The sequence below is a fragment of the Grampus griseus genome (assembly GCF_964374135.1).
Source record: "Grampus griseus genome assembly, chromosome: 6".
NCBI lineage: Eukaryota > Metazoa > Chordata > Mammalia > Artiodactyla > Delphinidae > Grampus > Grampus griseus.
Genome location: NC_139000.1, coordinates 23,526,102 through 23,549,355, shown reverse-complemented (window position 1 = coordinate 23,549,355; position 23,254 = coordinate 23,526,102). Strand labels below are relative to the sequence as shown.

General features: G+C 41.2%; 1 long non-coding RNA gene across 1 annotated transcript in view; it reads left to right on the top strand.

Moving 5' to 3' along the window:
- LOC309823593 overlaps positions 1 to 23,254 on the top strand; it is an 86,127-nt gene that overhangs the window by 33,440 nt on the left and 29,433 nt on the right. The gene's annotated exons all lie outside the window — the stretch shown is intronic.

Here is a 23,254-nt window from a genome sequence, read left to right as displayed (position 1 = left end):
CAGCCCCAGACGGCCGGACCTCTCCGGCGCCAACCCCTACGCTGAGTCCGCGGGGCCCCCGGCGGCGCCGTCATTTCTTTTTTTTTTTTTTAATTGAGGTATAGTTGATGTACAATGTTATGTAAGTTACAGGTGTATAACAATGTTTCATAATTTTTAAAGGTTATACGCCACTTACAGTTATTATAAAATATTGGCTCTATTCCCTGTGTTGTACAATATGTCCCTGTAGCTTATTTCTTTTATACGCAGTAGTTTGGTACCTCTTAATCCCCTACCTATATGTTGCCCCTCCCCTCTTCCCTCTCTCCACTGGTAGCCGCTAGTTTGTTCTCTATATCTGTGAATCTTGTTTTTGTTATGTTCACTAGTTTGTTATATTTTTTTAGATTCCACATGTAAGTGGTAGCATACAGTATTTGTCTTTCTCTGTCTGATATTTCACTTAGCATAATTTCCTCCAAGTCCATCTATGTTGTTAAAGGTCATTTTTATTATTGCCGAGTAGTTTCAGTTGTAAGGATATACGTCAATTTGTTTATCCATTCCCCTGTTAATGGACAGTTGGATGGTTTCTAGTTTTTGACTACTATGAATAAAATTGCTATAACATTTACATACTAATCTTTGTGTAGACATGTGTTTTAATTTCTTTTGGGTAGCAGCCAGGAGTGGAATTGCTGAGTCTGTGGTACATATGTGCTTAACTTTATAAGAAATTTGTGTTAGGTTTTGTCAGATACTTTTTTTTGCATCTATTGAGCAAATCATGTGGATTTTCCTCTTTGATTGTTAATATGGTGAAATACAATAATTGAAATTCAAACGTTAAATATTCAAACACTTGATCCATGCTGATTAACCCTTTCTATACATTGCCTGACTTGATTTCTTAAAATTTTGTTACAGATTTTTGCAATCATATTATGAAGGATGTTGGTCTCAGTTTTTCATTTCTTTGCAATGTGTTTGCCTGGCTTAGGTATCAAGATAATGTTGGTCTCATAAAATGACTTGGGAAGTGTTCTCTCTTCCTCTGTTCTCTGGTAGAATTGGTATTATTTCTTCCTTAAATGCTTGATAGAATTTATCAGTAAAGATATCTGTGTCTGGAAGTTTCTTTGTTAGAAGGTTTTAAATTACAAATTGATTTTTTTTTCTTCTATTTTTTGGCCATGCCACGCAGCATGCGGGATCTTAGTTCCCCAACCAGGGGTCGAACCCATGCCCCCTGCAGTGGAAGCGAGGTGTCTTAACCATTGGACTGCCAGGGAATCCCACAAATCAGTTTTCTTTAACAGATATTGAGATACTCAGATTTCCTATTTCTTCTTGAGTCAGTTTTATTAATTTCTATCTTTCAAGACATTTGTCTATTTCATCTAAGTTGCTGAGTTTATTGGCAAACATCTTTTCACAGTCTTCTCTTATTGTCCCTTTAATGACTTTAAAGTTAGTAGTGATGTTCCCGCTATCATTTCTGCTATTGGTAATTGTGTTTTTTTTTCTTTTTAACTTGATCAGTCTGGCTAAGGGTTTGTCAAATTTGTTGATATTTTGTTTGTTTGACCATATTCTATTTCATTGATTTCTGTTTACTTTGGTGAAAGTTTAGACAATTAATCTTAGACATTTCTTGTTCTTGTCTTGTTTTATTGTTAACTTTTTAAATGTATAGAAATGTATACCGTAGGAAGTGAGAATTTCCCATAACCCATTCCCCCCGGAGGTAACTGCCTTTCTACCAATGTGCTGATCACCAAAGACATACTAAAGGACTTGACATCCCACTAATCCACCACATGCCTTTGAACATGGGTGCCTTTGCTCCTGACATTCCTTCAGAAAGGAATACTCTCCCCAACATTCTCCACCTGGTGAATTCATAGTTATTAAGGTCCATCTCAAATACCACGTCCTCCTTGAAATTTCCTTCAGTTCTTCCAGAGTTCATTCTCTTCTCTGTGTACCACTGGACTCTGCATGATTGTACTATATTGATCATTGGAAGGGTAGAATTTGAATATGGTCCATTTGTCCCAAAGTCCACACTTTCGTGTGCTATGCTGCTTCCTTGGCATTTTTCTATTGGATTTTAGAGCAGTTTTCTATAATTCTTGACTTACTATACTCTTTCTGTTTGTTTGTTTTAATTGAGGTATAATTCACGTTACATAAAATTCTCCTTTTTAAGGTGCACAATTATTACAGGATTTTAATCTCAAATTTCTTTATGGAAAGAATTATATTCATCTTAGTATTTCCAGTTCCTGGTACAGCACTTAACACTCAATATAAGATATTCAGTAAATGTTTCCTGAATTAAGAAAATAAGTGTTTACCATATGTTCTCTGCTGGTATTTCTCAAATTCAGTGTGTATACCAATCACCCAGGGAGACTGTTAAAGTGCAGATTCTGATTTGGAAGTGGAATCTGAGATCTAAACTTCTAACAAGCTTTTTAGATGATGCCTGTGCTGCTGATCTGAGGACCACACTTTGTTCTATTTGTTTGTTTTTTATTTTATTTATTTATTTTTTTAATGTTTTTATTGGAGTGTAATTGCTTTACAATGGTGTGTTAGTTTCTGCTTTATAACAAAGCGAATCAGTTATACATATACATATGTTTCCATATCTCTTCCCTCTTACGTCTCCCCACCTCCCACCCTCCCTATCCCACCCCTCTAGGTGGTCACAAAGCACCGAGCTGATCTCCCTGTGCTATGCGGCTGCTTCCCACTAGCTATCTGTTTTACATTTGGTAGTGGATATATGTCCATGCCACTCTCTCACTTTGTCACAGCTTATGCTTCCCCCTCCCCGTGTCCTCAAGTCCATTCTCTAGTAGGTCTGCGTCTTTATTTCTGTCTTGCCCCTAGGTTCTTCATGACATTTTTTTCCCCTTAAATTCCATATATATGTGTTAGCATACGGTATTTGTCTTTCTCTTTCTGACTTACTTCACTCTGTATGATGGACTCTAGGTCTACCCACCTCATTACAAATAGCTCAATTTCGTTTCTTTTTATGGCTGAGTAATATTCCATTGTATATATGTGCCACATCTTCTTTAGCCATTCATCTGTTGATGGACATTTAGGTTGCTTCCATGTCCTGGCTATTATGAATAGAGTTGCAATGAACATTTTGGTACATGACTCTTTTTGAATTATGGTTTTCTCAGGGTATATGCCCAGTACTGGGATTGCTGGGTTATATGGTAGTTTCTATTTTTAGTTTTTTAAGGAACCTCCATACTGTTCTCCATAGTGGCTGTATCAACTTACATTCCCACCAACAGTGCAAGAGGGTTCCCTTTTCTCCACACCCTCTCCAGCATTTATTGTTTCTAGATTTTGTGATGATGGCCATTCTGACTGGTGTGAGGTGATATCTCATGGTAGTTTTGATTTGCATTTCTCTAATGATTAGTGATGTTGAGCATTCTTTCATGTGTTTGTTGGCAATCTGTATATCTTCTTTGGAGAAATGTCTATTTAGGTCTTCTGCCCATTTGTGGATTGGGTTGTTTGTTTTTTTGATATTGAGCTGCATGAGCTGCTTGTATATTTTGGAGATTAATCCTTTGTCAGTTGCTTCGTTTGCAAATATTTTCTCCCATTCTGAGGTTTGTCTTTTCGTCTTGTTTATGGTTTCCTTTGCTGTACAAAAGCTTTTAAGTTTCATTAGGTCCCATTTGTTTATTTTTGTTTTTATTTCCATTTCTCTAGGAGGTGGGTCAAAAAGGATCTTGCTGTGATTTATGTCATAGAGTGTTCTGCCTATGTTTTCCTCTAAGAGTCTGATAGTGTCTGGCCTTACATTTAGGTCTTTAATCCATTTTGAGTTTATTTTTGTGTATGGTGTTAGGGAGTGTTCTAATTTCATTCTTTTACATGTAGCTGTCCAGTTTTTTTTTATGGTTTTTATTCATCAATTTGATAATATGGTGTATCACATTGATTGATTTGTGTACATTGAAGAATCCTTGCATCCCTGGGATAAATCCCACTTGATCGTGGTGTATGATCCTTTTAATGTGTTGTTGGATTCTGTTAGCTCTTCTCTAAATGTTTGATAGAATTCGCCTGTGAAGCCATCTGGTCCTGGGCTTTTGTTTGTTGGAAGATTTTTAATCACAGTTTCAATTTCAGTGCTTGTGATTGGTCTGTTCGTATTTTCTATTTCTTCCTGCTTCAGTTTCGGAAGGTTGTGCATTTCTCAGAATTTTTCAATTCCTTCTAGGTTAGGACCACACTTTGAATTGCAACGCTCTAAGGTACCTTCTCTCTAGAGTAAAGGTAGTTCTCCTGAACGTACGCAAGGGGGCGCAATGGGCCAACATTTCTACTGCTATTTATAACAAAGTAGTGAATGAATTCCTGTGACATGCTTTTTGGCAGCTGTTTTGCTAATTATTATTTATTTCATGGAACAGGCACAGTAGATAGCTCAGTATACTAAAAATAGACTTTCCTTTAAGCCATGTGTTTTGAAGAATTTGCCACGATTATGCGCATAGAAACTGGAAACCCTCACAATCTGTTATTAGAAGTGTCAAATAAGAATAGCACTAAAAAATTATTAGATATGAGAGATCTGAAAGATGTGAAAATGATAATAATAGTGATAATAAAAGTAATAATGATAATATCAGTCATTTATCGATACCTATTAAGTGTGTAGTATTGTACTAGCTGTCTCACATGAATGGTTTCATTTAATCCTCACAACCACCCCATGAAATAAGGTAATATTGCCCTCATTTTACAGGTAAGAAAATCGATGCTTAGAGAAATTAAATAAAATGCCCAAGCTCTGGAAGTCATAATTGGAAGGGTAGAATTTGAACATGCTCCATCTTTTTCTTTTTTAATTAATTAATTTATTTTTTGAATTTTATTTTTTTTTTATACAGCAGGTTCTTATTAGTTATCTATTTTATACACATCACTGTATACCTGTCAATCCCAATCTCCCAATTCATCACACCGCCACCACCACCCCACCTCCCAGCCACTTTCCCCACTTGATGTCCATACGTTTGTTCTCTACATCTGTGTCTCTCTTTCTGCCCTGAACATGCTCCATCTTTTTCCAAAGTTCACACTCCTGTGTGCTGTGCTGCTTCCTCAGAATTTTCTTTTCCTTTTTTGTGGGGGGAGGATTTTCTTTTGGTGTTTAGAGCAGTGATCTATGATTCTTGATTTGCCATATGCTTTTAAAAATTTGAGATATGATTCCTATGGTATAAAGTTCACCCTTCATTGGTTTTTAGTATCATAAATACAAGGTTGTGCAACTATTGTCATATCTAATTCCGGAATATTTTTGTCACCCCCTAAGAGAAATCCATACTCATTAGCAGTCTCTCCTCATTTTCCCCTTCCACAGCCCCTGAAAACCACTAATTTACCTTCTATCCCTATGAATTTGTCTATTCCAGGCATTTCACATAAGTGTAAATCATGCAACTCGTGGCCTTTTGTGTCTGGCTTTTTTCACAGAGCATAATGTTTTCGGAGTTCATCCATATTGTAGCATATATCAGTCCTTCCTTTTTATTGTCTGAACAATATTCCAAAGTATAGACATACCACATTTTGTTTATTCATTTATCAATGGATAGACATTTGGGTTGTTTCCATTTTATAGCAATTATGAATAATGCTGCTATGAACATTTAGATATACATTTTTGGACAAACATAAATTTTCAATTCTCTTGGGTAAATACCAGAGAGTGGAATTGCTGGATTATATGTTAACTCTATGTTCAGCTTCTTGAGGGACTTCTAGATGGTTTTCCTCAGTAGCTGCACCATTTTATATTCCCACCAGCAGTTTCCTCCATATAATTGTCGTTGTTGATTTACCATGATTTGGTGATCATGAATTAATTGAAGGGGAGATAATCAAATTCTCAAACATGTTTCAAAATGAGATGCCTTTTAATTTTTTAAAGTGATGAGTGGGCTCCTGCCTACTGCTGTGGAAAGAACACTGAACTGGGCTTCTTCATTAACTATCGTTCTCTATGATTAACTGTGTGACCCATATTATGATCTAGTCCTTCAGACTCTCAGCTGTAGATCTGGGATAATAAAACCTGCTTTGCTTCCCTGGTGGTACTGGCATGAAGTTAAAACCAAATAGCTAAGGCAGAAGAAAGCACTTTCACAAATGAAAGAGTTGCCAAAATTAATGAAGTTTAAGCACCAGTGCCCCTCTTTTGCCTTGGCCCTTTCAAGGCCCCGGTCTCTGGCCACTCTGTAACCCTTCTCCTCTAGTGGCACTGGGGTGGCACTGGAGTGGACAAGGACATGCTGAGTCACAGCTAAAGGTAAGTTCAGCTGGGCTCTATGGGACTTGTTTCTAATAAGGCGAATCCTAGGTATCAAGAAAGTCATGGCAGTATCTTCGTTTATTCAACAACCAACTGTATTGCATCTAGTACCTGTACTAAGTGCTGGGAATACAATTTTTTTTTTTTTTTTTTTGGGTTCGCGGACCTCTCACTGTTGTGGCCTCTTCCGTTGCGGAGCACAGGCTTCGGACGCACAAGCTCAGTGGCCATGGCTCACGGGCCTAACCACTCCGCGGCATGTTGGATCTTCCCGGACCAGGACACGAACCCGTGTCCCCTGCATCGGCAGGCGGACTCTCAACCACTGCACCGCCAGGGAAGCCCAAGGGAATACAATTTTTAAAAAGGGTAGTTGGAATTTAATATAGCCTTCTGGGACACCAATTGACAGAGCACACTTATTGATAAAATAAGCAAATATAGAAGAATTACATAACATGAATAATAAGCCTGAAAAAATAGATACATATCACATATATCCAACAAATAGAATATGTACTTTTTTTATACGTGCAACATTATGTTTCTGCCTCTGTATACGCTGCACTGTGCTCACCACCAAAAGTATAGTTTCCATCTGTCACCATTCAGTTGATCCCCTTTACCTGTTTCACCCTCCCCCCACTCCCCTTCCCCTCTGCTAACCACTACTCTTTTCTCTGTATTTATTTGTTTGTTTTTATCTGGTTTGGTCCATTCATTTATTTAAAACCATGTTTTATATTCTACATATGTGTGAAATCATATGGTATTTGTCTTTCTCCGTCTGACTTATTTTACTTAGCATAATACCCAGAAGGTCCATCCACTTTGTTCAAATGGCAAGATTTCATCTTTCTTTTATGGCTGAGTAGTATTCCATTGTGTGTGTATGTATATATACACACACTTCTTTATTCACTCATACATTGATGGGCACTTAGGTTGTTTTCATACCTTGGCTATTGTAAATAATGCTTCAATGAACATAGGGGTGCAAGTATCTTTTCAATTAGTGTTTTCATATTCTTTAGATAAATACCCAGAAGTGAGATAGCTGGATGATATAGTAGTTCTGTTCTTAATTTTTTGAGGCACCTCTTTACTGTTCTCCGTAGTGGCTGCACTAATTTACGTTCCCACCAACAGTGTGTGAGGGCTCCCTTTTCTCCACATCGTCTCCAACATTTTTTATATCTTGCCTTTTTGATAATAACCATAGAATATGTACATTTGGATTGTACCTTGTATATTTATTAATATTGGCCATGTTCTAGGCCACAGAAAAAGATCAATTTATTCCAAAGATTATTTTATTCAGTATCATGCAGACTGTGTTCTGTAATTATAATGCAATAAAATTAGAAATCAATAACAATAAAAGAGTTAAAAAACTTTCCTTTTTCTGGAAACCAACAAACAACAAAAACAAATCAAAACCAAAAATAGTCCCCCAAATCCTTGGGTTAAAAAGATCATCATATGTCAGAATGCATGAGGCACAAAGTAGTATTTAGAGGGAAAAATTATAGTTTGAACAAATTTATTAGAAAGCAGGACCATTTGAAGGAAAATAAACAAAGCATTCAACAAGAATAGTTTGAAGAAGACAACTGAGCAAACTCTACTCATGGGGTTCTGACTTATATGTACACAGGATGCTGAGTGAGCCCAGTGGAGGTGCATCTAACCTGCGGGGATCACATGTGAGCTGTGTGATGGAGTATAAGGAATCAGATTAAGATATCTGGGAAAAGCAAAGAGCAAGTGCGCTGAGGTGAGAAGCAGCCAGTGGTTATGCCCCACTGCAGGGAACGGTTCCTATGGAGAGGGGGTCAGAGAGGAGGCAAGGGTTATGTCAGACCATGAAAGCTTTGTTGTGAAATAAAAGGAAGGCATAACACATTTTTTAAAATAAAAGGATGATGATTTCAAATAAGAGTTTGAGCTCCAGGGTCAGATGATGCTGAGTTTGAATCTCACTTATGCAAACTGTGGGGTTCTAGCTGTGTGCTCATGGGCCAGCCATTTAACCTCTGCAAGCCTCAATGTCCTCATCTTTAAGTAATAATAATAGCTACCTGATAAGCGTATTGGTGTATAAAGCACTTAGCACAGTGCCTGACATAGACTTAGGATTCATCTGTTGTTCCAGTGTAATTGTTCATAGCACACCCTTTCATGATCAAAAGTGTCTCTGTCTGGACTTCCCTGGTGGCGCAGTGGTTGAGAGTCCGCCTGCCGATGCAGGGGACGCGGGTTCGTGCCCCGGTCTGGGAGGATCCCACATGCCACAGAGCGACTAGGCCCGTGAGCGATGGCCGCTGAGCCTGCGCGTCCGGAGCCTGTGCTCCGCAGCGGGAGAGGCCACAACAGTGAGAGGCCCGCGTACCACAAAAAAAAAAAAAAAAAATAGTGTCTCTGGCTGATAAATTATATGGTCACATCAAGTTGGCACTCAGTATGTCACCTCTATGTGTGTGTGTGATGATCTTTAGAAAGATCATCCTGGATGCACATTGGAGCCTGGATTTGAAGGACACTAGACTAAAGACAGAGGGGTCACTTAGGAGGGACCTGAACCAGGCAGGTGAGGACAGACTGGAGAGTTCCAGAAGAGAGGTGTATTTTTTAAAAAGGACACAGCTTTTATACAACTGGTGACTACTAAGATGCTTCTAGGCCTCATTAATATTCCTGACTTAGAGGACCAAGTGGGTGGTGACAGGAAATTCACCCCAGTGGGTCCAACAGAAGGAAGCACATATTCGGGATGCAGGCATGTGGGATGGTGAGTTTTGGACGCGTCAACTTTAAAGACGTCTGGGGGATTGCAGCATGGAGGGGATCATTAGAGAGTCAGAAAGCAGAATCTGAAGTTCAGGGAGAGGCCAGGTCTGGAGATGGAAATATGGGTCTTACCTGTATGTGTGAGCAAACGAGATGACTCAGGGAGAGAAGTGAAAAGTGGGATGAGATGAGGGCTGAAGAGCAAGCCCCGAGGAACACTGCCAGGTAGACGTCCATGAAGGATGCTGTTGCCCGGGAGCTTGGGAAAGCCGGGAGAAATAAGGGTCAGAGCAGACAACGAGGGCAGAGTCTCAAGGTGCAGTGAGCTGTCAGTGGCATCAGTTCTATGGAGAAGTTGGATATGAGGAGGGCACAGAGGTGCCATCGGGTTCTGCCTGTGACGTCATGGCTGCTTTGGGAAGAAAGTTTCTGAGGAGTGGTGGGGTGGAAGCCGATTGCAGAAAGTTTAGTTTGAATGGATGGCAGCTCAGGAGGAATGAAGAGTTAAGTTGTACTTATAACATTTCTCAGACTCGTAGATTCAAGTCAAATCCATAATTCTGATAATTAAAAGAATCCCTTAGTTCTGGCATAATTCTTGTGGCTGACGAATGAGCACCCCTAGTTGCTGCTCATTGTGTGCTGATATCGTGCCGGACACCCTGGCCACAGTGTCTGGTGTGACAATCCGAGCGAGGGGATGAGGAAGGTGTCCCTTGACAAATGCAGAAACTGAAGTTCAGAGGCTCTACGTGACCTGCTCAATGTCACACAACTACCCAGTCCCAGAACTGCAAATCACACTCATCTCTGATCCACCCCAAGTCCAGTTCATTCCTCTGAACCTCAACTCCAACCTCAGAACCTTCCCTCTTTTTTTAAACTGTCTGAAAAAGAAATTCAAAAACCCCTACTACATAGTAACCACTTTTAAACATAAAAATGCAGAAAGTTCTCATAGCTGCTGATGGAACCCATCACCTGTTCGTCACGGTATAACCTGGGGACCTCAGAAATGTGAAAAGCATTAAAAAAAATCACTGTGCTTTCTTGTGCTGAAAGGGAACAGTGGAAAATGACCTGTCTTTCCTACCTGAGCCCCCACCCCCCGCTTTAGGGGAAACAAGGAAACTTTGTGTATCTTTCAGTCCCAGAAAAGGGGGGCCTTGTCTGTGAGTAAAATAGCAAGTTTCATCTTAACCTTCAAGAATGATGTCTTTTCATGTCTTCATGGGGTACCTGAAGCCCTGCCAACCTCATGAGTGAGAAACCAGACCCACTCACCCTGGCCTGTCCACACCAGTCCCCACCACATCGGAGGCTCTTTCAGGGGTGTGAGTGCACCCTTGTCCTTGGGGAGCCATTCATATGTTATTCTCTACAGCACATGCGTGCTCTGTACAGCCTTTTCTATGTATGGAACACTTCATAATATGGTCCCAAAGGCACTGCTTAAAAAATATAAAGAAGAGTAAGACTAATATTTTCAAGAGAAAAAAAAATCTTTTTTTTTTTAAATAGATCTTTATTGGAGTATAACTGCGTCACAATACTGTGTTATTTTCTGTTGTACAACAACGTGAATCAGCCATATGCATACATATATCCCCATATCCCCTCCCTCTTGCGTCTCCCTCCCACCTTTCCTATCCCACCCCTCTAGGTCGTTGCAAAGCCCCGAGCTGATCTCCCTGTGCTATGCAGCTGCTTCCCACTAGCCATCCATTTTACATTTGGTAGTGTATATATGTCTATGCCACTCTCTCACTTTGCCCCAGCTTCCCCTTCCCCCACCCGTGTCTTCAGATCTATTCTCTATGTCTATGTCTTTATTCCTGCCTTGCCACTAGGTTCATCAGTACCATTTTTTTTTTTTTAGATTCCATATATATGCATTAGCGTGTGGCATTTGTTTTTCTCTTTCTGACTTACTTCACTCTGTATGACAGTCTCTAGGTCCATCCACCTCACTACAAGTAACTCAATTTTATTTCTTTTTATGGCTGAGTATATATGTATATACACATATATTCCATTGTATATATGTGCCACATCTTTATCCATTCATCTGTCAATGGACATTTAGGTTGCTTCTATGTCCTGGCTATTGTAAATAGTGCTGCAATGAACATTGTGTTACATGACTCTTTTTGAATTATGGTTTTCTCAGGGTATATGCCCAGTAGTGAGATTGCTGGGTCATATGTTAGTCTATTTTTATTTTATTTTATTTTATTTTTTGCGGTACGTGGGCCTCTCACTGCTGTGGCCTCTCTCGTTTTGGAGCACAGGCTCCAGATGCACAGGCCCAGCGGCCATGGCCCACGGGCCCAGCCGCCCCGCGGCATGTGGGATCTTGCCGGACTGGGGCACGAACCAGTGTCCCCTGCATCGGCAGGCGGATCCTCAACCACTGCGCCACCAGGGAAGCCCCTATTTTTAGTTTTTTAAGGAACCTCCATACTGTTCTGCATAGTGGCTGTATCAATTTACATTCACAATCAGCAGTGCAGGAGGGTTTCTTTTTCACCATACCCTTTCCAGCATTTACTGTTTCTAGATTTTTTGATAATGGCCATTCTGTGAAGTGATACCTCATTGTAGTTTTGATTTGCATTTCTCTAATAATTAGGGATGTTGAGCAGCTTTTCATGTGCCTCTTGGCCATCTGTATGTCTTCTTTAGTGAAATATCTATTTAGGTCTTCCACCCATTTTTTAATTGGATTGTTTTTTTTTTTTGGATATTGAGCTCCATGAGCTGTTTGTATATTTTGGAGATTAATCCTTTGTCCGTCGTTTCATTTGCAAATATTTTCTCCCATTCTGAGGGTTGTCTTTTTGTCTTGTTTATGGCTTCCTTTGCTGTGCAAAAGCTTTTAAGTTTAATTAGCTCCCATTTGTTTATTTTTGTTTTTATTTTCATTACTCTATTAGGAGGTAGGTCAAAAAAGATCTTGCTGTGGTTTATGTCATAGAGTGTTTTTCCTATGTTTTCCTCTAAGAGTTTGATGATGTCTGGCCTTACATTTAGGTCTTTAATCCATTTGGAGTTTATTTTTGTGTGTGGTGTTAGGGAGGGTTCTAATTTCATTCTTTTACGTGTAGCTGTCCAGTTTTCTCAGCACGACTTACTGAAGAGGCTGTCTTTTCTGCATTGTATGTTCTTGCCTTCTTTGTCAAATTAGGTGACCATGTGTGTGTGGGTTTATCTCTGGGCTTTCTATCCTGTACCATGGATCTATATTTATGTTGTGCCAGTACCATATTGTCTTGATTACTGTAGCTTTGTGGTGTAGTTTGAAGTTGGGGAACCTGATTCCTCCAGCTCCGTTTTTCTTTCCCAAGATTGCTTTGGCTATTCGGGGTCTTTTGAGTTTCCATACGAACTGTAAAATTTTTTGTTCTAATTCTGTGAAGAATGCCATTGGTAGTTGGACAGGGATTGCATTGAATCTGTAGGTTGCTTTGGGTAGTATAGGCATTTTCACAATGTTGATTCTTCCAATCCAAGAACATGGTATATTTCTCCATCTGTTTGTGTCATCTTTGATTTCTTTCATCCGTGTTTTATAGTTTTCTGAGTACAAGTCTTTCACCTCCTTAGGCAGGTTTATTCCTAGGTATTTTATTCTTCTTGTTGCAGTGGTAAATGGGATTGATTCCGTAATTTCTCTTTCCAATTTTTCATTGTTAGTTTATAGGAATGCCAGAAATTTCTGTGCATTAATTTTGTATCCTGCAACCTTACCAAATTCATTGATTAATTCTAGTAGTTTTCTGGTGGCACCTTTAGGATTTTCTATGCATAGTATCATGTCATCTGCAAACAGTGACAGCTTTACTTCTTCTTTTCCAATTTGTATTCCTTTTATTTCTTTTTCTTCTCTGATTGCTGTGACTAGGACTTCCAAAACTATGTTGAATAAGAGTGGTGAGAGTGCACGTCCTTGTCTTGTTCCTGATCTTAGTGGAAATGCTTTCAGTTTTTCACCATTGAGTATGATGCTTGCTGTGGGTTTGTCGTATATGGCCTATATTACATTGAAGTAGGTTCCCTCTATGCCCATTTTCTGGAGAGTTTTTATCATAAGTGGGTGTTGAATTTTGTCAAAAGCTTTTTCTGCACCCATTGAGATGATTATATGTTTTTTTTTCTTAATTTGTTAACATGGTGTATCACATTGATTGATTTGCATATATTGAAGAATCCTTGCATCCCTGAGATAAATACCACTTGATCATGGTGTATGATCCTTTTAATATGTTGTTGGATTCTGTTTGCTAGTATTTTGTTCAGGATTTTTGCATCTATGTTCATCAGTGATATTGGTCTATAATTTTCTTTTTTTGTGATATCTTTGTCTGGTTTTGGTATCAGGGTGATGGTGGCTTCGTAGAATGAATTTGGGAGTGTTCCTCCCTCTGCAATTTTTTGGAAGAGTTTGAGAAGGATCGGTGTTAGCTCTTATCTAAATGTTTGATAGAATTCGTCTGTGCATCCATCTGGTCCTGGACTTTTGTTTGTTGGAAGATTTAAATTACAGTTTCAATTTCATTACTTGTGATAGGTCTGTTTATATTTTCTAATTCTTTTTTTTTTTTTTTTTTTTTTGTGGTACGCAGGCCTCTCAGTGTTGTGGCCTCTCCCATTATGAAGCACAGGCTCTGGACGCGCAGGTTCAGCGGCCATGGCTCACAGGCCCAGCCGCTCCATGGCATGTGGGATCTTCCCGGACCGGGGCATGAACCCGTGTCCCCTGCATCGGCAGGCGGACTCTCAACCACTGCGCCACCAGGGAAGCCCCTATATTTTCTAATTCTTCCTGGTTCAGTCTTGGGAAATTGCACCATGCCAAGAATTTATCCATTTTTTCGTGGTTGTCCATTTTATTGGCATATAGTCATTTGTAGTAGTCTCTTATAATCCTTTGTATTTCTGCAGTGTCAGTTGTGATTTCTCTTTTTTCATTTGTAATTTTATTGATTTGTGTCCTCTCCCTTTTCTTCTTGATGAATCTGGCTAAGTGTTTATCAGTTTTGTTTGTCTTCGCAAAGAACTAGCTTTTAGTTTTATTATTTGCTATTGTTTGCTTCATTTCTTTTTCATTTATTTCTGATGTGATCTTTATGATTTCTTTCCTTCTACTGACTTTGGGTTTTGTTTGTTCTTCTTTCTCTAGTTACTTTAGGTGTAGGGTTAGATTGTTTACGTGAGATCTTTCTTGTTTCTTCAGGTGAGATTGAATTGCTATAAAATTCCCTCTTAGAACTGCTTTTCCTGTGTCATGTGGGTTTTGGGTCATCGTGTTTTTATTGTCATTTGTTTCTATGTATTTTTTGATTTCTTCTTTGATTTCTTCAGTGATCTCTTGGTTATTTAGTATTGCACTGTTTAGGCTCTATGTATTTGTGTTTTTTACAGATTTTTCCTGTAATTGATTTCCAGTCTCATAGTGTTGTGGTCAGAAAAGATGCTTGATACAATTTCAATTTTCTTAAATTTTCCGAGGCTTGATTTGTGACCCAAGATATGATCTGTTCTGGAGAATGTTCCATGTGCACTTGAGAAGAAAGTGTATTCTGCCACTTTCGGGTGGAATGTTCTATAAATATCAATTAAATCTATCTGGTCAATTGTGTCATTTAAAGCTTGTGTTTCCTTATTTATTTTCTGTTTGGATGATCCGTCCATTGATATAAGTGGGGTGTTAAGTCCCCTACTGTTATTGTGTTAGTGTTGATTTCCCCTTTCATGGTTGTTTGCATTTGCCTTATGTATTGAGGTGCTCCTATTTTGGGTGCATAAACATTTATAATTGTTATATCTTCTTCTTGGATTGATCCCTTGATCATTATGTAGTGTTCTTCCTTATCGCTTATAACGGTCTTTATTTTAAAGTGTATTTTATCTGGTATGAGTATTTCTACTCCAGCTTTCCTTTTTTAAAAAAAAAATTTATTTATTTTATTATTTTTGGCTGCATTGGGTCTTTGTTGCTGCGTGCGGGCTTTCTCTAGTTGTGGCGAGCAGGGGCTACTCTTCGTTGCGGTGCGTGGGCTTCTCATTGCAGTGGCATCTCTTGTTGTGGAGCACGGGCTCTAGGCACATGGGCTTCAGTAGTTGTAGCACATGGGCTCAGTAGTTGTGGCGCATGGGCTTAGTTGCTTCATGGCATGTGGGATCTTCCCGGACCAGGGCATGAACCTGTGTCCCCTGCAGTGGCAGGCGGATTCTTAACCACTGCGCCACCAGGGAAGCCCTCCAACTTTCTTTTGATTTCCATTTGCATGGAATATCTTTTTCCATCCCTTCACTTTCAGTCTGTATGTGTTCCTAGGTCTGAAGTGGGTCTCTTGTAAACAGCATATATATGGGTCTTGTTTTTGTATCCATTCAGCCAGTCTGTGTCTTTTGGTTGGGGCATTTAATCCATTTACAGTCAAGGTTATTATTAGTATATATGTTCCTATTACCATTTTCTTAATTGTTTTGGGTTTGTTTTTGTGGGTCTTTTTCTTCTCTTGTGTTTCCCACCTAGAGAAGTTTCTTTAGCATTTGTTGTAAAGCTGGTTTGGTGGTGCTGAATTCTCTTAGCTTTTGCTTGTCTGAAAAGCTTTTGATTTCTCCATCAAATCTGAATGAAATCCTTGCTGTGTAGACTAATCTTGGTTGTACGTTTTTATCTTTATCACTTTAAGTATATCCTGCCACTCCCTTCTGGCCTGCAGAGTTTCTGCTGAAAAATCAGCTGATAACCTTATGGGGATTCCTTTGTATGTTATTGTTTTTCCTTGCTGCTTTTAATATTTTTTCTTTGAATTTAATTTTTGTTAGTTTGATTAATATGTGTCTTGGTGTGTTTCTCCTAGGGTTTATCTTGTATGGGACTGTCTGTGCTTCCTGGACTTGGGTGACTCTTTCCTTTCCCACGTTAAGGAAGTTTTCCACTATAATCTCTTCAAATATTTTCTCAGACCCTTTCTTTTTCTCTTCTTCTTCTGGGACCCCTATAATTCAAATGTTGGTGCGTTTAGTGTTGCCCCAGAGGTCTCTGGGATTGTCTTCAATTCTTTTCATTCTTTTTCCTTTATTCTGCTCCTTGGCAGTTATTTCCACCATTTTTTTTTCCAGCTCACTAATTCGTTCTTCTGCCTCAGTTATTCTGTTATTGCTTCCTTCTAGAGTATTTTTCATTTCTGTTATTGTGTTGTTCATCTCTGTTTGTTTGTTCTTTAGTTCTTGTAGATCTTTGTTAAACATTTCTTGTATCTTCTCAATCTGTGCTTCCGTTCTATTTCTGAGATTCTGGATCATCTCTACTGTCATTACTATGTATTCTTTTTCAGGTAGATTGCCTATTTCCTCTTCGTTTATTTGGTGTTTTAGGTTTTTACCTTGCTTTTTCACCTGTGACATGTGTTTTTGCCATCCCTTTTTTTTTTTTTTTTTTTTTTGATGAGTGGGATTGTGTTCTTTTCTTACTGGTTGTTTGGCCTGAGGCTTCCAGTGCTGGAGTTTGTAGATGAGGACCTCCAGGAGATCTCACTCTGATGAATATCCCTTGGGGTCTGAGGTTTTCTGTCAGTCCAGTGGTTCGGACTCGGAGCTCTGACCGCAGGAGCTTCGGCCTGACCTCCGGCTCATGGACTAAGATTCAGCAGGCCAAGCAGGGGGGGCAAAAAAAAAAAAAAAAGGAGGACAATAACAAAGTAAAAAATAAAATTAGACTAGGAAACTAACATATGTTAGAAAGAATATAAAACTAAAAATATAGATGCAACAACAACTGGAAGGTGAAACAGAACCACAACAGTAAAAAAGAGGAGGAGAAAAAAAAGACAAAGGTAGAAAAAGCCTTGGCTGTGGAGGGTGGGGCCTAAGCAGGGGTGGGGTTTGGGTGGTGGGCGGGGCCTATGCTTAGGACCCTCAGGGCTGGAAAAGGCCCTGGGGGGTGTGGGGTGTGGGGCTTAGGCTAAATGGAACAGAAGGGGCCCAGGCATGCCTCCCACCTCTGGTCTCAAAGGGCGGGGTAACCCACCTGGGAGCCCAGCAGGCTTCCTGGGCGGGAGTGATCAGGGCCAATGCTCTCCGCCCCTCTCCTACTCCTCCGGTCCTGAAGGTCCCCTCCTGCCTGCCTCTCCTGCTCTCCCCTGGCCTCCCTCCTATGCCTGCAGGACCACTGTGGTCCCCGGGGTGGGGGTGGGGGGTTTGGAGGGCGGGGGACCCGGCCTGGGAGCCCAGTAGGCTTCCCAGGCCGAGTGGGCAGGGAAAACCCCCTCCACGCCTCCCGCCTGCCTCTCCTGTTCTCTCCCAACCTCCCACCTATGCCACAGGACCAATGCGACCCGGAGGGGGCCTCTGAGGGCGTAGGACCCAGCCGAAGCTGGGTAGACTTCCCCGGCCGATTGGGCGGGGGGAATGCTGGGCGCACTCCCCCCTGATCTGAGCCCCCAAGGGTCCCACCAGGCGTGGGAACCCCTCCGCCCTTTCGGCCACCCCTCAGGGGAGCCGGTACTGTCTGGCCTCCACTTCTCTTCCCCACTCTGTCCCCACAAGTCCTACAAGTTTGCTTGGGCGTTCCTCCCATCTCCTTGGGCATAGAGGTCCCCTACCAGCATCCAGCAGGTGCCCTAGTTGTGGGGCGACACGAACTCCGTGTCTTCCCACACCACCATCTTGACTCCGCCCCCACCCCGAAAAAAATTTGCATAAAGCAATGGATAAATAAAATGGGTAATACATTTAATGGCATACTTGGCAGTTAAAAGAGTGGGCGAGACCTGTTTGAATCTGGAGGAAGCTCAAAAATACATGATTTTGTGAAAATAAAACATTGCAAAATGATATGCACAGCGTGATATTTATCTACATGTAAAAATAATATTTATCTACATGTAAAAATAATAAACACTCGGGCTTCCCTGGTGGCGCAGTGGTTGGGAGTCCGCCTGCCGATGCAGGGGATGTGGGTTCGTGCTCCGGTCCGGGAGGATCCCGCGTGCCGCGGAGCGGCTGGGCCCGTGGGCCATGGCCGCTGAGCCTGCACGTCCGGAGCCTGTGCTCCGCGATGGGAGGGGCCGCAGCGGTGAGAGGCCCGCGTACTGCAGAAAAAAAACAAAAACAAAATAATAAACACTCTATAGATTTTCAGTGGATATAGTCATATGTAAAATTACATATTAAGGATATTATACCAATCTTGTAGTTGCGGTTACTTTGGTGCCAGGGAGGTGGTGGGTGTTGAAGGAATGGGGATGAGTGGATGAGGAGGAGGGCTTCAGCTTGATCTATAACAGCTGTTCAAAAGTGTGGTCCGAGGATCCATAAAAATCCCCGTGACCCCTTCAGGAGTTCTTCGGAGTCAAACTATTTTCATAATAGCATGAAGATGTCCTTTGCCTATTTCATGGTGTTGACATTTGCACTGATGGTGCAAAACCAATGGTGTGTAGAACTACGGGGTCCTTAGCAGGAATCAGAGAGTCATCATTGTATCCCGGGCTGCCACTCATTTGAAGTGAAAAAATAAACCTGCCAGTTTCACTTAAGATTGACCCGAGGAAGTGGTAAAAAAATTATTAATTTTATTAGATCTTGGCCTCTGTGTTCATTTAAAAAATATTCTAAGGGCTGAAGTATATATGAAGTATCTTTGCTGCATTCGCGATATGATGGTTGTCTTGAGTAAAAGCACTAGTGTGTTTGAGTTGAGAGTGCAATTAATCCATTATTTTTCACGGAACACCATATTTGTTTGCAAGAATGACTGACAGACAAACTGTGCCTATTCAGACTAGGGTATTTGGCAGATATTTTCCTGAAAATGAACAAAACGAGCCTGTTACTTCAAGGAAAACAAGTGACAGTTATTTGTTTCCCATGATAAAAGTACAAGTTTTCAAGCAAAAATTAGAATTTTGGAAAACTTGTTTCTGCCACCATGAACTTGACAGCTTCTCGACACTTAAAAAGTTTTCTGATGAGACTGGTAGTCAGCAAACAGGATTTTTTAAAAATTTTAATTTTATATTGGGGAATAGTTGATTTTCAATGTTGTGTTAGTTTCAGTCATACAGCAAAGTGATTCAGTTATGCATATACATATATCTATTCTTTTTCAGATTGTTTTCCCATAAAGGTTATTGCAGGATATTGAGTAGAGTCACCTGTGCTATACAGTAAGTCCTTGTTGATTATCTATTTTATGTGTAGTAGTGTGTATATGTTAATACCAACCTCCTAATTTATCCCTCCTCCCACCCCACCATTCCCCTTTGGTAACCATAAGTTTGTTTTCTCTGTCTGTAAATCTGTTTCTGATTTGCAAATAAGTTCATTTATATCTTTTGTTTTTTACATTCTACATATAAATGATATACGATATTTGTCTTTCTCTTTCTGACTTATTTCACTTAGTATGATAATCTCCAGGTCCATTCATGTTGCTGCAAATGGCATTATTTCATTTTTTTATGGTTGAGTAATATTCCTTTGTATATGTACCATATCTTCTGTATCCATTCATCTGTCAATAGACACTTAGGTTGCTTCCATGTCTTGGCTATTGTAAATAGTGCTGCAGTGAACATTGGGGTGCATGTATCTTTTCGAATTATGGAACAAACAGGATTGTATGATATTGTGTAATAAAACAAGCCAACCTTTGGAAGATCTGCATAAGCCAGTGAACCAATATTTTGCAAAAGACCAATGCATTTTGTTACAAGATCATTTTATTCGTTTTTCTGCATTTTCAACTCTAAAAAAACTATTTGCTGTAAGGTGTTTATCTTAAAATAAACCTAGATTACTAGAACTAAAGTTATTTAGGTGGTGGGACAGCAATTCACAACATATATAGCTTATAGCCCCAAAGAACTTGTACTTACCTTTCTCTCCCAATTATGTTATACTTCATCTTCCTTTTCCCCCAGCTTTCTCCTTTCCCATTTCCCTCTTTTTTCCCCATGCCCCCAAGTCAAAATGACAAATGAAGCCAAGAGTTGTTGATGTTGCCCGTGTGGGTGTGTGTGTTTGTGATGGATTGGAGGGTATCAAATAATTGCTGTTTTTGTTTATGTTCCATATGTTGCCGTTAATACAGTCCCTTTCCTCTGTCTTGCTATTAAGAGAGAAACTTGGAAGTCAGAGAAAAGACATTTGAGTGTGGATCCTTTGTCCCAAATGTCTTAGTTAGAGGCATTTGGAGGTAATACATGGAGATCTTTTGAAATAAGCAAGAAAAGAGGCAAATATATCTCTAGAGGAATAAGACCGAGGTTATTGTTTCTCAAGGAGCGGGGCCAGCATCAAAGTAGCGGGAGAACATACATCCTTCATATTGCCTAGCTGGGAGTCCTGAGAAGGGTAATGAATTCTTGTGGTCCCAAGTCATGTTAGTTAGCCTTCTGGCGTTTTAGGGAGAAACTGGTCGCAGCATGGCAGGTATAATCGAAGCATCCACGATCCCCTGCCTCCTCCTAACTCAGAACTGAAGCCCACCGCCTCTCCCCCACCGAGGGGAGTCAGCAGAAGCGCGAGCTTGAGTTCATCCCCGTGAGCTTATCGTGATTGACATTTGGGCCCAAGCACAACAAAGTCAACCTTCTGGGCAGGACCCATGTCTGAAGCAGCATCTCCAACCACTTCTCAGGGACCTATTTTGTCGCCCTTGTGGTGTTAATATCTGCCACAATTGATGTCTGTTGAACACTTACTGTGCACCTGAGTGCGAATCGTTTTCTTTCTTTCTACAACATTGCTCTGAGGTTATCATCCTGTGGCCAGGGATTGGCTGGCTTCCTGCCGTTGGGCACACAGCTAAACTCGATTTCCCAAACTCCTTGGCAGTTAAGCCTGGTGGTAGGACTGAGTCTTTGGTCAAAGACTTGCTAGTGAAGGAAGGTCTCGTGTGTTGCTTTCCGGCCTGGCCTGCATACCACCCGCACATCTCTGACCCTTTGTGTTCTTTTCTCCTCTATCTTGTGAAGACAAGCATGGTGATGTTGGGATATAAACTGGAAGGCGTCTGGCTTTTGAATCATATCTTGGAGGTCAACCACTGCTCGGTAACACCCGGTTTGGACTTCAAGAGAACAAAAATAAACTTTTATTGTGTTAAGCCAGTGAGATTTTTGGGGTTTACATACAGCAGCTTGTGTTCCTCACACGAATACTCATCCCCATTTTAGACGTGAAAAACCTGAGCCTTGGAACATTTTGTTTGTCCACAGTCTCACAACTAGCAAGTAGATCTGTGTAAGCTTGAATTATGTATGTTTATTTCTTTGGGAGTGAAGTGGCAAGAATCTCAGTCAGGTAGTAGTTGGAAGTATGTATGTGTGTGTGAGAGGGTAGCGTACAGTTCCACCAGTGTTTGGGGCTGTGTGGTTCCCAAGATCCCACTTGATCTCAAGCAAGAATGAGAAACGTGAGTTTCAGGACCATCCTGTTCCCTAGTCAAGGGATCGAGGGCTCCACCATGTACTTCTGCTTCTAAGCATTGCTGAGCAAGAAGCAGTGACCCCCAAAGTGACTGAAACTTCGCCCCCAGTGTGGCTGCTGCCATGTGGCTGACTGACAAGATCCCAGCCCTTATCTGGGCTGCAGAGGGCCTGGCCACGATGATGCCGACCTACGGGGGAATGTAACTCTGTAAGATGTCAGCTTTCCCAGGGATATCAGTTTCGGGAGGCTGGCAGGATGTGGAGGGAAAACAATCTCAGGCTGGCTTCCCTTGCTCAGGGCGATACCTCCCCTCCCCCATCATGTGGAATTTCCACTGGAGCAGGCAGAAAACAAGCCACCCCCCACCGCTGCACTTCTCAGCCAATGTACCAAGGCCGGCTGACCTTCTTCCTCATAACTGCATCCCCAGGGAATTGCCTGTTGATGAAGCCCATGCAGTGGTGGGGTTCATGTCTGTCTCCCAAGCACACACCCATCCTGCTACTGTTTGTGAATTCAGGAACTAACTGTTAGAATGTTGGTGCTCAAACAGAGCAGTTATTTGGGCTCATGTGCCCATTTGAGGGTTGTCTTAGTTTTCTGACTGAGGCCAGAGAGAAGTGACTTGATGGAGGTTGTATAACTTTTTTTTTTTTGAGGTCATATAACTTGCTGGTGGCATATTTGAGCCCCTACTAGATGCTGAGCATTACCTCGTATTGTGTTGCCAACAGACTCCGAGACTTTAAGGCTTTGGTGCAAGAAATTTATTGGATAACGCGAGCACACGGGTAAGGGAGTGAAAGAGGCAGGACTGGGCAGAAGGACTTGAACTGTGATTTAGTTGCAGCAGAGACACCAGTTGATCCCACGGGGAGCAGTGAAACTGAGGTGGCCCTTCAGAGATGTTCCAAATTGAGGCAAGAGGGTTGAGAGTTTGTACTCCCTGCCTGGACCAGTCGTGGCATGCTGGCTGCCCCCAGGGAGGGGTCATGACCTCAGGTGAGGCAGCTCCCTTTGGCAGAGGGCAGTTTCCAGGGAGGGGCTGTGTCATGAGCTGGGGGAATGAGTGTCCCAGTCCTGGGTCCCACAGGGAATCTGGATGGAAGACCCCAGCACTTGCTATACTCGTTTACATGCACAATAATGCTGAGGTTTAAGATAACAGAAATTGAAGTTTAGGAAAAAGGTGTCACTGAGGTCACATAGCCACTAAGTGAATTAGAAAAATGTAGGTCTCTGGTTTCAGACTTTCAGCTTGAAAGCTCAAAGTGGCTGAAAGGCACGACAGAGGACAGACAAGGTTGATCTTGAGACTGGGGGACTTCCAGTGCAGGGAAGTGGCCCTAGTGGGATGCCTGGCCAGGGCTGGGTTGACCCCTGAAGCGTGTGCTGGATGGAGGGGGAGAGAAAAGTTGGTGGGGCCAGGGGCAGAGGAGGGGAAGAACTTGGCAACAGGGGCAAAGGATAGGAGGAGAAAGCTTGGTGCTGGATTCCAGAAAGCCTGGGCTCCCAGGAAGGGCTAAGGAAGTCCTGTAAACACTGAAGTCCCATTTCCCTGCTGGTTTTTTTTTTTTTTAACGTCTTTATTGGAGTATAATTGCTTTACAATGGTGTGTTAGTTTCTGCTGTATAACAAAGTGAATCAGCTATATGTATACATAT